We start from the raw sequence: 15,893 nt of genomic DNA on the forward strand, positions 1-15,893 counted from the left end.
AATTGTATATATGCAAGCATACACGTTATTATGTGCAAAAATAATTTACAGAAACTTTACAGCTGTTTCATCTGGAGTGTTGGCGTGCCCCGTAATTCAGCTTCTTTGAGGACGAGGTTTGATGATCGTTTTCGGCCAAGAGGGTCCTACTGCCTGGCCTGTATGTGTCGATCGGCGTAACGTTAACGGTGGAGGAAACGTAACCGCCCAAGGTGGTGACACATCAGGCAAAGGTTTCCGTGTCGAGCAGATGTGAGATCGCAACCGAACAGGCGCCTGGTGGTAACCCGTTTGTACGGCGGAACTCGACCCATTTGTCACTTCATCGAATGATTGATTAGTTGATTTATTGTATTAATTCTTTGATTCATTCAGTCATTTATTGATTCATACATACATTCATTCATTCATTCGTTTGATCGTTCGTTCGTTCGTCTTTCTGTCCGTTCGTCTGTCTGTCCGTTCGTCCTTCCATTCGTTCTTTAGTTCGTTTGTTCGTCCGTTTGTTTGTTCGTTCATTCATTCATACATTCTTCATTCATTTATTCATTCATTCATTCAACACTGACGCAGGAAGTGATGACCGTTAACAACAATATTCCGGAAATGAAATGGTATGTAATCACAAACATATTTTGGCATTTATTTGAAGCTCCGTCAGTTTTTTAACATTTCACAAGGAGAACAGTCAATGTACCGTTATGTAATAATATCCCGTAGGTAAGTTTTATATCCCAACATGTTCTTTCAGGAAAAAAAGGAAATAATCTGGCAAACTTTGTGTATACTATAAATGTAGTTTTAAACAAACAGAGTGAAGCTCATTAAGTCAAAAACTTGAAAATGCCTTTAATGGTACAGAAATCAATGACAAAATATCATCAATGTGCCAAGACGTGCTCGATTCGTCCCCACAAAGATTACAAATTATTTCTTGAACTGTATGAATCGTATAACATATTTGTTAAACGTGTAATGATTTTTTTTATTCTTTTCATTTTCAGATATTATAAGCAACATATAGTAGCATGTAACCCTTTGGTCTTTCTAATTTACAACTCGACCGTAATATACACTTTATATGCGTTGTATCAAGACTCAATTATCTAAATCTTCGATCACATTGGGTTTAGACCGGTTTATGAAGGACATGCTTTGTTAAGTCGAATAGATTTTTAATTAATTTGAGTATTAGCACCTTTTTATTAAAGCATTATAAAACATTTCTGAAAAGCTAATTAAAAGTAAGAGATTACAAGCAACTGGTAGGCTTTCTGTTAAAGTATTAAAGATGACCATTTCCCATGTGTACGTACGTCTATCGGGTTAAAAGCTACAAGTAAATTAAAATAATTACTATCGTGAGGGTATACCGTTGACGGATATGCAAGGATAAAGAAAGCAGAATTTTCATGAAATATTGATAACAAAATGAGATCTGACGTGTTCTGGATGTACTCAATGTCCATCCCCCAGGGAAGAAGCTAGCTGGGTTCAACGTCTTTGCATTATTTACGTGAAGTGATATCATTAATTGCGAAATTCTGTGTTTACTTTAGTGAAATTGGTAGTATTCGGCTCATAATTTAGTTATTCAAAACTATCAATACATATAATATTATACACACTATACATCGACAGACACAACATATTAATACACTTTAATAATACGTATATCGTTGAGAAATTATTCCAGAAATGTATGTAATTATACTATGTAGCATACTGATTATAAATGTCAATATCAGGTTTAAGCTTTTCTGTGTTGTTTCATAAGTATTATAAACAATCATTGCATCGGTGCAATACCACCTTTCGAGTTGTTTGGGATAATATTGTAGAACATTGCTCCAGTTCAGATTTCTGTAATCTAGTGAACTATTTAGGGTTGATACACCTTTTAAGAGTCGAAGCCATTAACAGAGTTCCGCAAAATGCTTTAATTAACTCCAAGGGTCTATGCATCTTTGAACTGTCGAAAAAGGTGTACTTTCGACATCATAATATTGTAATAGTGACTTGTGACATTGTCACAATTAAGTTTACGATTTGAAGGTAAAATAAAAGGTTACAATGTTCATTCCCAGTCTCGGTTTCAGGATTTGGAGTTCTTGGGTGGATGAGGGGGGGGGGGGGCGGGGGTAAATTAGCTTTGTGGCACAACTTATAATGTGCACCCTTACTAAAAGAGTTGAAGAGACACACATTCTTCGAGCAAAATTAATTCATTTTATATTTTTGCAACGCATCGCAATCGTATTCTAACTTTAAAGGAGAAAGCTGTTTACATTTATCAACAGTATGCAATGACAACAAAATAGCAATTTATGTTTATTGCTACCGTCACCTTTAAGATGGATGAAAGGAAATTTTTGTGGCCATTATTAAATATTGTGGATTCGTTTCCTCGTCATGTTAACCATATCTAGTGTTATTAATCTCTCTCGTTGGCAAGAAGTTACGCAAGAATGTGGTCTTGTGTTGCTTGGGGAAAACGGGGTTCCCGGAGGAAACCAACTGGTCCGGTTTTGAACTCCTATCCGCACAGATCGGGAATCGAGCCCGGGCTCTATGTTGAAAAGCGAGTGCGCAAGCCTATGCGCTAACTGACAGATATTGTTTTCCGAGATAAACATGAAATCATCCGATGCTAGACGCCGGTGTACTTACCATTTTGGTTCAAAGATGTTTTTACTCCGAACTACTGAATGTTTTTACGATTACAAAACTGCCAAAAAAGCTGGTATCGAATGGATATGAAACTTAAGTTTATTATAGTGCCATGTTTTTATTTTAAGGACAGATCATTTGCTTAAGTGACACATTATTGAATGAAACAACTTCACCCAAACTACTCCATGCTGCTGCGCTTTAAATAGTTGATAATGACAATTATTTGTATAAAAAAACATTTTGTCATTATTTTTTCTCTGGCCACATGGATTAAAGGAAGAAATTATTTGTCCGCGACAAGTACCATTTAACAACGTATCAAAATGAGCACCAAGCCAAGAGTTTATGACCGTTTACTAAATAAAACAGCGATGTTTCCTAAGAGATCGGTATTTCATTACAAACGTCGTTAGGCATTTCTCATAAACAATATCATCTCACAAACTCATTTTAGTGTCAACCATTTTCAAAAAAATAAATGTCACGAATGGACTGTTCATCCAATATCTTGTCAAATTTAATGTTATTATGTGTTATTATAAAAGTATAAATAAATATTCTGGTTGTTGTTGACGACGCGTAATCAAACTACAAACACCATGAGTAACTCGATTTCAAAACAAAAACAGTTGTTTCCAAATTATTTGTCTGTGAACGGATCATTAACATGAATACATAACTTGTCATTTTTGGACTAGGGCACTTGTGGCCTAGTTCATAGCCGTAAACGCGCTATCTGCATTCTCAAGCCGCATCTGACGTAATGTATTCATACGCTGTAATTTGATTGGATTGCCGTTAGCGAATTTGAATAATCAAAGTAGTACCAGAACTGATTACAATGAAAACATCCAATAAAAATAGTTCTTCTAACAATTCAAGCTAACTGTATGTTCTTTTAATGAAGCACAAGAAATTCATACGTAGCAAGTGAGTTAATCGGATTAACTACATGAATGTTCTTGCATACGGTCAGATTATATGCAATAAGAATATGAACATATTGGAAAAGTACGCATCGAAAATTTTCCGTTTAATGCTCTTTATTGATAGACTTGTACCCTCTTTCTCTTTTATCCGAAAAGAAACAAGTATTAGCTAACCGCGGTGCCCGTCGCGCATTCGAAATGTCTTGTTAATTCATACGTAAAGCGAATAAAGCGTGCGGTCTAAGTAGAAAACAACCAGGAAAGTTGGTTTAAAAAAATATTGTTATCCTTTGTATACAATGTTGGTATTCCGAAGTCGGTCCCTGTTCTTTTTTTCGAGATAAATCGGTATGACTTAAATACGAAAATAGGTTTTTTTTTGCGCGAAAATACCTTTTTTGACGAAAATAAGGTTAATTTTGATAAAAATAAAATTATTTTCGCGAAAATAAGATTTTGAAAAACATATGAAAATGGAGTTAGTTTTGGCAAAAATATTTTTTTTGACAATAATGTATTTAGTTTTGACTAAAATAAAGTTATTTTTGCGAAAATCAGATTTTGATAAAAATCTGAAGTAGGGTTAGTTTTGGTGAAAATAACATTTTTGACAAATATGTGGTTAGTTTTTGGAAAAAATAAAGTTATTTTCGCGAAAATAAGATTTTTAAAAACATGGGAAAAATATCTTCTTCTGTTGCCGTAAATGACAATTTTGAATCCAAAATATCAAAAAAATATTTGGTCTACATAACACATGACAGGTGCATTAGTGTTTCGAAACAATTGTGTTTTTAAGAAAATTAAACAATGATTATTGAAAGTATTTTGACATGTTTCTGTTGATCACACCTCCATCCGAAATGTGCAACATCAAAGCGGTTATACACACGTGTTTGTCATTAAGCGGATTAAGTTGATGACAATGACCCATAATTATAGACCGGTATTGCAACTGCAGCAGGTACACGATAAAACTAAAGTGAACAATCAAAGATATGTCCTACAACTTAAAGGAGATGCCGACATGTATGCCTATGACCGACTGAGCCTAAAATGTAAGTAAATTGCATGTTTCCGTGATATTTTCTTTTCGATACAAAGTTTTTTTTTAACTAATCATCGCATGGCACTTAGCACTTTTTTAAATACAACATGATTTTTGGTATTTATTGTTCAAATGCTATTAATGTTAACTAAAAACCATATGCCGAGTACCTGTACAACTGTATCTATATTTTTGAGGAAAAGTAAATCAGGGTACCAGTCTACTTATTGACCTCAAACGTTACTCTGACCAGAGCGGCCGAATGATTCAGACATGTATGTTATCACTACTTCCGGATGCTGATGATGTGAATTTCATAGTGTTTTATTGAGGAAATTTATCAATTAAGCCGCCATTGAATGATTACCACTATCAAACGGATTTGTTTTCATCTTACCGTGGGTAGCATTTTTTAATTTGACACGTAAATTTTCAAGCAATACAAGTTCGTTTGAAAAAATCATGTGATTTCAATTTTGCAAAATGGAGATAAAAAATATCAAATATGCGCATACTTATTAATGAAGTTTCATTCTAAATGAAGCCAAATGTATGAATATGTGCATAGCATCTGTGAAAAAGATGATTTTTTACCTATGTGCATAGAAAAGTCTTGGAGCCACTCTCAGTGTAAGTACATGACATTGTGATAAACCATCGCCATTGATAAAACAATATTGCATGCTCAATTTTGATTTCCTCTCTTATAATGCACCAATCAATTGTTACCACGCCCCCCTCGGGGATATACCAGGGAAAAGGGCTGTGTTTTTACCTTTCAGGTGTCCTCGTAGCTAAAGAACTTCAGCGAACACATTATATACTACCTTTTTGGACGTGTTGTAAACATCAAAAAAAAAAAAATATCAACAATAAAGTTATGGAAGCCAGAACTATTGTCCTTGCAATGCGGGGTGATTGCGGTGGTTTTGTCTTCCCTCAAAATATATCAGGGAATTGCTCTTACCTTAGAACCGCGGGGTGCGGGGTTATTCACGGGATTTTACCACCAGTTCGTTCTCGCAGGGCAGGGATTTTACCGGGGATTGGCTGGACGAAAAGTCCGGGGGGGGGGCGTGGTTACAATTGACTGGTGTATACTTTACAAGTTCTTTTTCTGAAGACGCTTTGTGCTCACTTTTTGTTTTCTTGCCAAGAATGAAAATCAAAAATCAGTCAGAGATACAGTATGGTGATGCATTGTTGTTGATAGATCAATATAAATGTGAAATATTTGAGGGAAAGGTATTTGGTTGAACAAAATTAAAATCAAAATATTCAATAAAGTTCCCTTATCACCCAATGTTGTGGAATAGTAAAGTAATGAAGATTTAACCTCACAACAGTCTTTCTCAAATGCTGTCCTGGTAAGGCTTTTTTATGCTTAAGAATAACTTACCTCGCGATGTCAGACCAGAAATCATCTTGGCATGAGATTGGATCACTATGGATCATTATGCACCAGTCAGTTGTAACCACGGCTCCCACATCTGGGGGTATACCGGGGATGGCCGACGATATGGGCCATGTTTTTACCTTTCAGGTGCCAGGTCTTCCTGGAAAATACAGTGTGGATGGGGCTTAACCTAATGTCCCTTGGGTGCGGGGCATTTGGTGGGGACTTTACCATCAGATTATCTACGCAGGGCGGGGATTTTAGCTGGGGTTGGCTGGACCGAAAGCAAAAGTCCCCGCTATTTTGGGACCGGGGGGCATGGTTACAATTGACTGATGCATTAGCTTGTGTATTCAGATAAAGTTAAGAATATATATTTATTTATATAAGTTATACTTTGCAATCTAAATAAAAGATTTGGAAAAGGTATCCTTTATCAATAAATGCAAGTTTACACAAATGTATCATCCAAATACGAGTACCTTGCAGGGTGAATGTTATTTGTAAAAATTATACTTAGTGAGCTTTCAAGATTACCTTTCCAATCGCATGTACACAATGCAGTTTGAAACCTGGATAATTAAAACAAATCCTGGTTGTAGACTAATAAATATTTGTTAAGTCACAGACATGTTAAGGTACAGTTTAAAGGGGCTGTACTCAATTAATGATGAAAAAGCAAAAATTTAAAGAAAATTGTAGAAAATTGACATTAACTTGGTATCGATGTGTACATTTAATGCATTGAAACTTACTGATGATCCCCATAGTTTACAACTTATTTATTAATAGCAGTTATTTCGTGTTTTTCCATTCCTTATGTGTGATCTGCCGTTGGTGTTATTACATGATATTAGCGAGTTAGATATACATCTGGAAAATTCAACCCAGGAAAGGTAAGTCTTCGTAGCATAGTGGATACGACACTTCACTGCATTTTTTTTTTCATTTTGGTATTTTATTTACAATAACGATATCAAAAAGTAAACTGTTTTATTAAAAAAGTGTCCTTAGATTCGTTACAGGAAAAAACAAACTTTTTTGGTGCCAATCTGGTGTACAGTCCCTGTCATAAACAACAAGTGAAGCCAATACTGTGTTAATTTGAGACAAACAAAAGGAAGACAGCACAAAGCTCAAAAGTGTGACCAATGTGAGAATACCTTACCTAATTTATAAATTTTCATGCGATTCAGACAATTTTAATGCTAGAAATCACAACAAATCATTCCCTTGAATTATTTCTGTCATAGTTTAAAGCTACACTCTCACAGATTTACCGTTTTTACAACTTTTGTTTTGTCTTGAAAAGAGAAATTTTTGCGTAAACATCTTCAAACCAATGATATCAGATTGCTGACAAACAATCAGCTCGTAGTTTGTCATATTTCCGTTCGAAAATTAATGTTTTATAGCTTAAACCGTTACTAACAGTTTAAGAATAATGCTTAAAACATCATTTTTTAACTTCAATATAAAAATCTGCCATCTAAATTTTGGTCAGCAGTCTTATATAACTGGTTTCCGTGGATTTTCGCAAATATTGGCTCGTTCCAAGACAAAATATAAAAAAGTTGTCAAAATGAGAGTGCAGCTACTCATAATAAAATTTCAATGCACTACATTTGACATAATTTTAAACAGATGATTTTTTTTTAAAAGTCCAATATAACCTTTATGTGACCTTACATTATAATGAATTTATTCAGATCATAATTAAGTGACTTTTCTTGCATTTAAATGTGAACAAGAAAGCTTGGGATTGAACACTAAATGAAACAAGAATGAAATTAAATGAATCACAAAATATCATCAAAATTATACACACAAATGTTCTTTGATATACAAACAAATGAAACTTTTTAGATTTCACAAATTTAACATTCACTAAATACGGTTATATAAAATGATGAATACATTTGTAGGATTTGATATCCTACTAGATGAAACAATTCATTAACTACTGTTGATCAGTGCAGATTGTGGGAGGTCATGGTTGATTTCAATGAACCACCAATAAGCCCTGCCAAAATTGGATACTGATTGGTCAGTCAGGTGCTTTTGGTAGGCATGATGAGCATGAATGTTAATTTTAACCATCATTTATGAATGTTTACACAATCATTGAATATTGAAATAACAAGCGAAATGTTAGTTTGAATGATGAAAGCCATGAAATATGTGAAGTATTGAAAAAGAGACCATTTTTTCAGCTTGTGTAAAAAATGAGAAAATTATTAAGTAAAATTATTTATTGTTTATCAGGAAAATGTTGAAATCTCATGTTTAGGCCAATAGTGATCATATTTGATTGCTATGTTATTGGCACTTATTGCAATATGTTTTATTCATTGCAATATTTATGTAAAACATTAATTATTATGTTGACTTAAGTTTGTAGATAAGAACTAATGGTATAGGTGATGTGAGAATGATCTCGTAAGTCTTAAAGACCCTTTTAGTATTGTGAGTTTTTTGCTCCAGTCTTGTTCAGTTATGCTTTTGAATATTTTCAAAGTAACTGCAAAACAAGTCCAGCTGTCTAGAAAGACTATGTCAAACCCTGACCAGATATAATTTCTTGTCTTTTCAAATTACCAACTTGGCAATGGTTTTATCATAACATAGGATATTGGTTTTAAAGAACATGTTAGTGTTTTTGTATGTGGAATGAAATATCATAAGTGGCACTAAATTGAACATAATTTATAGTTCTCATTGATATTACACATAGCCCCAAGTACATGTTGATCTAAGATTAAAGGCTTGGATGGAGTCAAGGCAAGAAAAATGCATATTAATACATTGTACTTTCCAACGCAAGAACTATTTGTTTATTCAAGTAAATAAAGCAATCCCAACACCAAGGAACTACAGTATCGCATAACTAGCTTAATTGATATTATGAGTCGGAGTTCAAATTGCTGCATTAAAGGCATATCTAGTTTTCAGAATTATTCAAACTCTGATTTAGCAACCTTACTATAGTTATATGAACTACTTTTGCGAAATGAAAGCTTTTTTAGATTTACAAGGACGAGTGGAAAGTATTTGCCAAATGTACCGCAACACCTGATACCTGTTGCCTAGGAATCCAAAAAATTCTAGGCACTCCAAATGTACTATTCAATTCGGAGTGCCTGAAAAGAAAGCTTCTTGATTCTACATTCAACATCTTCTTTCTGTATGACATATTGGACCAGGAGAATCATGAACCTACAACCTTTTGCAGCTATTGAGATAGGGAGCTCTCATGACAGTGACAGAGGACTAATGGCCAACTGCTGCATTTATTGAGTTATCTAATGCATACAAATTAAGACGGAGAAAATAATTCTTATTTTTTCCAAACTACTTCCTTAAGCATTTTGTACATGTATGTAGTTGTCTTTTACAATGATTGTCCAAAGTTACAATGGCCATGTGGGTTAAAGATGCTCTGTTCATGGGGTAACAGGTTTTGTACATAATAGGGTTATAAGTACTGCGTTTTGATCCAGGAGGTTGTATTCGACTCAAGTAGATTTTTGCTGATTCGGATTTCACAAGGCACAAGCCGAGTAAAATCAAAATCTACAAAAAACTACATGAATCAAATATGACATTCTGCCATATCCGGATCAAAACGCAGTACTTAAAACCCCTTTATTATATACATTACTGATTAGATCACATCTTTGCTCAATAAATTTCATTTTAAGGATGCACTCAATGGTATAATGACGTCAATTTTATATTGCGCAACATACGTGTTATGACGTGACGTCACAAGAGTGGTATACATATGGCCGTATTGCACTGGAGCGAAATATGGGTTTAAGTATTTTGTGATATGTATTGCATGTGGATTGATGATGGGAATAAAATAAAGAATAAAGTTATGTTTGGTATACTATTCTCACTAGCAGTATGATGAACTGCTGACACCATGTTATCAAATTTGATGGTCAAAGTATTTAAAAGACATTTCAATATTTCATACTTTAAAAACAATATTCATCTCATCTTAGTCTACTCAACTTGCTTTGCTATGTACAAAAGTCTGCAGCAGTAATATGAATAGCATAAGACAGAAGGCAGTGCCTAATATTTATCAACAGCACTAAGTTATCATGGTAACATGTTATATGAATTGAATACCAAGCACAAATTAAGAGGGACAAAATAATTCTTCACTTTTTAAATAAAAACTACTTCCTTATAGCACTGTGTATGCAGTCTGACATAGGTGTACAATGTAGATGTATTTTACAAAGATTGTTCAAAGTATGGCCCTATGGTTTAAAGCTCCCCTGAAAAAGAGGTGACAGGCAAATAACAGTCCTTTGATATAAAAGGATTTGATCAAATTAAAGTATAAGTGCCAACCACGTAAATTAATTTGTACAAGTCTGATTTAACGACTTTGATAAATTCAAAAGAACTATGACTTTATCTGATTAAACGCTTTAGCCCCCCCCCTCCACCCCCCCTCCCCCCTCACTCTACACACACTTAACTAGATTTTTCAAATTTCCTTTGCAGCTTGCAAGCATTTTTAGTCTAAAGTTTAAACTAGCCCATTCAACAGAGTGACCCCTTGTGATGTGAGCCGATTGTTTCAATGCTTAGAACATGGTTGTCAATATTCCCCTGAATGAAGCCCTAGTCCATCAGTGCTTTCAGCACTTTGATTCAGTAAGTCGTTGACTACATCAACAATCGTTGATTCAGTTGAAACGAAGCGCAAGGTTAGATTAGATTCTCCAGGAAAATTCAATATAAAATGTAATAAATTTGAATCCTTGGAGCTTTTGTAACAGACACAACAGATACATCTTGCAAAAACTTTATGTTTAAGAATGGATCAATTCGAAATCCGCACAAGGCAGAAGTGCAACCAAACACGCACATGTTGTGATGCGTCTGTGGTCTTTATGTGGTGTTTATACGCTTGTGTCTGTTGTTTAGTGCCGTGTTTTGGTCTTCCTTTGTGCCTCTTAAAAGGGTTTTACTTCTGGCTTTGTCCCAGCAGTTTTCATTGTTTTATTAAGAACCAAGACACACAAAGGACAGACAGTTTTAATTACATTCCCATGCAGTAATTCGTCTATTCGTTAGTATCACCGGGAAGTCAGAAAACTACGTATGTGAAATGCCAGTTTGAGCAACAACGGAAAACCAATTACTTCAATTATCATTGTCGTTTAATTGTCGTAATAAAATCTCCCTAGATAAAATTAAAACCTAACCCCTGTTTTCTAACCAAAGTGCTGTTGTTGTTTTTTTAACTAAATACAACACAATGGATTTAAATTTTTCGCTGTTAACCCATGACACATAAATTTCATAATATCGTCTTTTTATTGCCATACTTTCACTTCCGAGTAGGTTTCTTTTTCATGCAAAAAGTGCATCAGAATCGTTGAAATAGTTTCCATTTAAAAACCTTTAAAGGTATTCGGGAATCAAAGTATTATATATGAATAGTTGTTCTATGAGACAAGAAGCAGTATTTTAGTGTTATATAATGATACATCGGAGGGCGATTTATAATGCAGTCTTATACATAATATTAACGTGTTCAAAACACATGAGCAAGTAGCTTACGCTAAAGCATTGGAATGGATTGCGATACCATCCATAAGTTTGTATTCATCAGGCTCGGATTCGTTACAACTCCAGTCCACTACTACCTTTCTTAGTCTGCTGCAAGCCCATATAATGAAAAACTACTATTTTTCTTCAGTTTACGGTATCTTGCTTAATGCGCAAACACGAGGTTTCTTCCTGCCGTGGGTTAGAGATAAAAATAGCATCCCTCCAGTCCAAATAAAGGGCGTTAGCCTTAAGAGCATGCTTCTTTGTTCCTATATTCACTTTTCCCCAGCTTTTAAATCTTTTTGCAGACACTTTTTAATTTTAAGGTTTATTTTTTTAAGGTTTGCATATTCGTCGTTTCATTCACCATCAAGTTCGGTTTGCTTTTAGTATTAAAGCACATCATATTCAAACGTTTCATGAGTTGGATACATACTATTGTTTTTCCTTGACGAAAAAATGACCCATGTTTTAACTAAGAAAGCCATCATTCATTGTATTTACGAAACCATTTGCATTGATATTCTAGCGGAAAAATAGTACATGTGTATGATTAATTATTAAGTTTTTTCCGTATATATTTAAAAACTGCATGTCAGTGGATGCACAGATTCTTTATTCCGTATATATAAGTATCACATGGGTGTGACAGCCAACAATTTATACATTCTCTCAAAACCAAAAAGCCTCATTTACAATCATTATGTAGACGAATTATTTTATATATTACGGATTGCATTATAGAAAATTAGTCTGTCTGGAATGATCACAATAATCGGTAGTGGCCTTATATTAAATAAATCAATGCGGTAATTCGATTCAAGAGATTTTCCATTAACTGAGAATGGTGATAGCTTGTTGTTATATTTATACATAAGTAAAAATGCGTTTTGAAGTTGAATATTACGAAACGAATGAAAAGCTTTTAAAAAAATGCAATAATGCTTTAATCACGACTAGAGTTTCTTAATGCTGTACGAGTATCTTGTCCATATTTAAACCCTCAGTGGATTGCTGTGATTCATTTGCTTCGCATGCAGGGTCATTATTCCTCAATATGGGCAACCTCCAGGGATGCACTGTTTTAAGAAATATGTGCATAAAGTAATGCCTAAGACTCGCAGTTTTTGCTCAGAATGCATGGTTGTGAAATACGGAAGTCTCGAGGGATTTAAAAAGGAACCTCTTGAATTGATTTATTTATATTGACTGTTGTACACAATATCTTTACAGCCGCTTAAACCATAACACGGATACAATTTGTAAATCGATATTTCGAACATAATGTTTTTACTTACGAAATAGATTTATATTAAAACACGATATACGTGAAATCTAGGAAAATTGTTTCTTTAAATCTGCTATTTGCCAGTCTATGCGAGATTCTCTTAAGATTGAAATGATATATTCTTTTCTAAATCATGCCAAATTACATGAAGAAATTGTATTATATATTTTTATTTAATCGCAAATCGATCTATTTGGTAAAGGAATAATTGGTCATATGGAAAAAGCACAGGACTTTCCACACCACATTTGTAAACGAAAGGTTTTCGATACAAATAATTAAATTATATCATGTTTTATTAAATGTGTAGCAATACTATTTAAAAATGAAAATGAGAAATATCGAAAAAAATACCATCATTTTAACTCGTTCTTATTTATGGAAGTGTATTGACGCAAAAATTTTGGTTATGACATTAGTATTATGCTTTATGGTATTCCCGTTCGGGCAATGAACGTTACAATATGCATTATGATATGTCGTATTGCATGTTGACATTCCAATCTTGTTTAGAGCTATTACAATTACAACATTACATGCTAACTTCATTTTGTTTAAATGCATGTGAACATCATTTAATAAATACATCTTTGGTTACAATCTGCATAACTTCCTTATTTTTATCATAAAGTTCGAAACTTGACGAGACCGAATAGAAAAACAAGTACGCACAATGCAACAATCACCAAGCATTGTAGAATTATCCGAATGAAACAGTGCAAATTAGACAAACCAAATGATGCAAGCCAAAAAAACTTAACATAATGCGGTTGCCAAGCAACAGGCAGAGGAGGCGCTGTATGCATATTCATTTGTTTCCGTACATGTCCGGAGTTTAAGGAATTATATGAATTGCAGTTATTTCCCTTTGTTCTTAATCGGTCCTAGCAATAAGTTGATGTAATTTGTGTATGCTGCATATTTATATTTCGGCTGACTATATTCGACACTTATATTGGTGGTATGTTCGGCATCTACTGAAAGCATTACATGTACAAGTATTTTAACCTACACCCGTAACACTGTCATAAATGGATCAAAAGTAAATCCAAGAAATTCTGCCGATGACAGATGATACAAGGGACAGGAAATTGCAGCCTGCCAATAATATTTCGAACTACCACATGGAAAGTACCTTGTGAAATATGATTTTGAGACAATACAGTAATGCACCAGTCAATTGTAACCACGCCAGAATTTGCTGTACAGTTTATGGCCTCAGAAAAAAACAACGAAAATGGGATATTGCATTGTCCATGTTTGTCTAAAGACAATTAAGATATACCAATATATCGCATACCATTTTAAATGAAATTGACTCCTCTTTACATGTCACCTTTATAAAAGTGGATTGTTTTTATGTTGACATATGAATACAAATTGACTCTAACGTGAAATCCGGTAAGTTTGAGTTACATACCTTGTTTCTTTCTTGCATATCAAAGGCATTACATATCTTCAGATATGTTGTTTATCTCATTATATGTACCCAAAATGATAAAAATCAACATTTTAGAGGAAAACGATGAGTCAGACGCCTGTGGGAGAAACCAGATGGCGTGGCTTATTCGCTACAAAGGTAAATAACTCTAAGCGCCTGTACTAGTACAATCGTCGAGTTTCGACAGTTTCCGTATATTTTCGTAAAAAACAACGAGGAAGCGCCATCTGCCTTTCTGTTTCGTCATAACATTTTGTGACAAACTTCGAATGCATCCAGGCAAGAAAGAAGGATACATGTTTTCACACAAGACATGAAAGAACAAACGTTGCAATGATGAAAAACACATTTCAGATGTACAATTGACAAACCACAGTATGCACGATGCAACCATCTATACTCTATAACTGGCACCCAAATTACTTATTTTATCTAATATCTTAATATGAAGGTCTATTCGTGCTATACATGTTTTTTATACTATATGCCTTTGGCCTTATCTTTTCATGCATTTGTAAAAAAACGTTTTGCGATAAACGCCTATTTAATCAGAGTAAAATTAATTTTACACGCATAAGTGTGACTTTTAATGGCAGCAACGTATTAATTTTTTTTTTATTATTTAACGTATATCTAAATGTAAAAACGTTACCGAGTGCACAATTAATTTCATCGATACATATTATTATTAAAACAAATTTTACTTGATATTTAAAACTGAAAAATAAAAGAGAAAAACGTAGAAAATAAATGTCATTTTATAAGCACAATTAACCGTCGCTTAATATTATTTTAAGTATCTATTTATTTAATTATTTGTATAGCTTTATTTATTTATATTTTAATTTATATTCACCATTCGTTTATGCACTTTTACTTTTTACTTTTATCGACCTTGTTTTTTCAATATTGTATAAAAAAATATGAATATTATATTCAGCCTGTGTATAAACAAATAAATGGATGCTACGTTTTCACTGGTCTAAAATGCTGTTTTTCCCAAGACTAATTTCTTTGTTTCGATCAATCCACTTACATAGCTGTTCAGATAAAATAAATGAATGTGTATCACTTTTTGTCTGATAAGTGTATGCATTATATATTCAAAACGTCATATAAAACGACTGCTATAATAATGATATATTCTTTTATTCTGAGTTGATAATCAAACAGTTATACGAAGTTTAAGCAAATTGCTTGCATCATTAATTCATTTTAAAAAAATGCGGTTAAGTAAATTGCATTCCATTACACTATAAAAATGTATTGCCCCATTATATTACAGAATGGTTTAGGAAGTATATTGGCATATTGATTGCATAATAAAAGACAGACATTTTCCCTCGTAAAAGACATGAACTCATCCGACGGAAATAGATAGATGTTTTGTAAGGCATTACGGATATTGTTACAGATATTTTTTTCACGCAATGACATCATGTATCATGATATATTAGGGAACGGATATTTACGGACGTAAACTAAGTAATTGGATGAAAGAGAATCTTTATCACCAGCAGTAAAATGAATGACTCTTG

The sequence above is a fragment of the Mya arenaria genome, chromosome 4, assembly GCF_026914265.1.
Source record: "Mya arenaria isolate MELC-2E11 chromosome 4, ASM2691426v1".
Lineage (NCBI taxonomy): Eukaryota > Metazoa > Mollusca > Bivalvia > Myida > Myidae > Mya > Mya arenaria.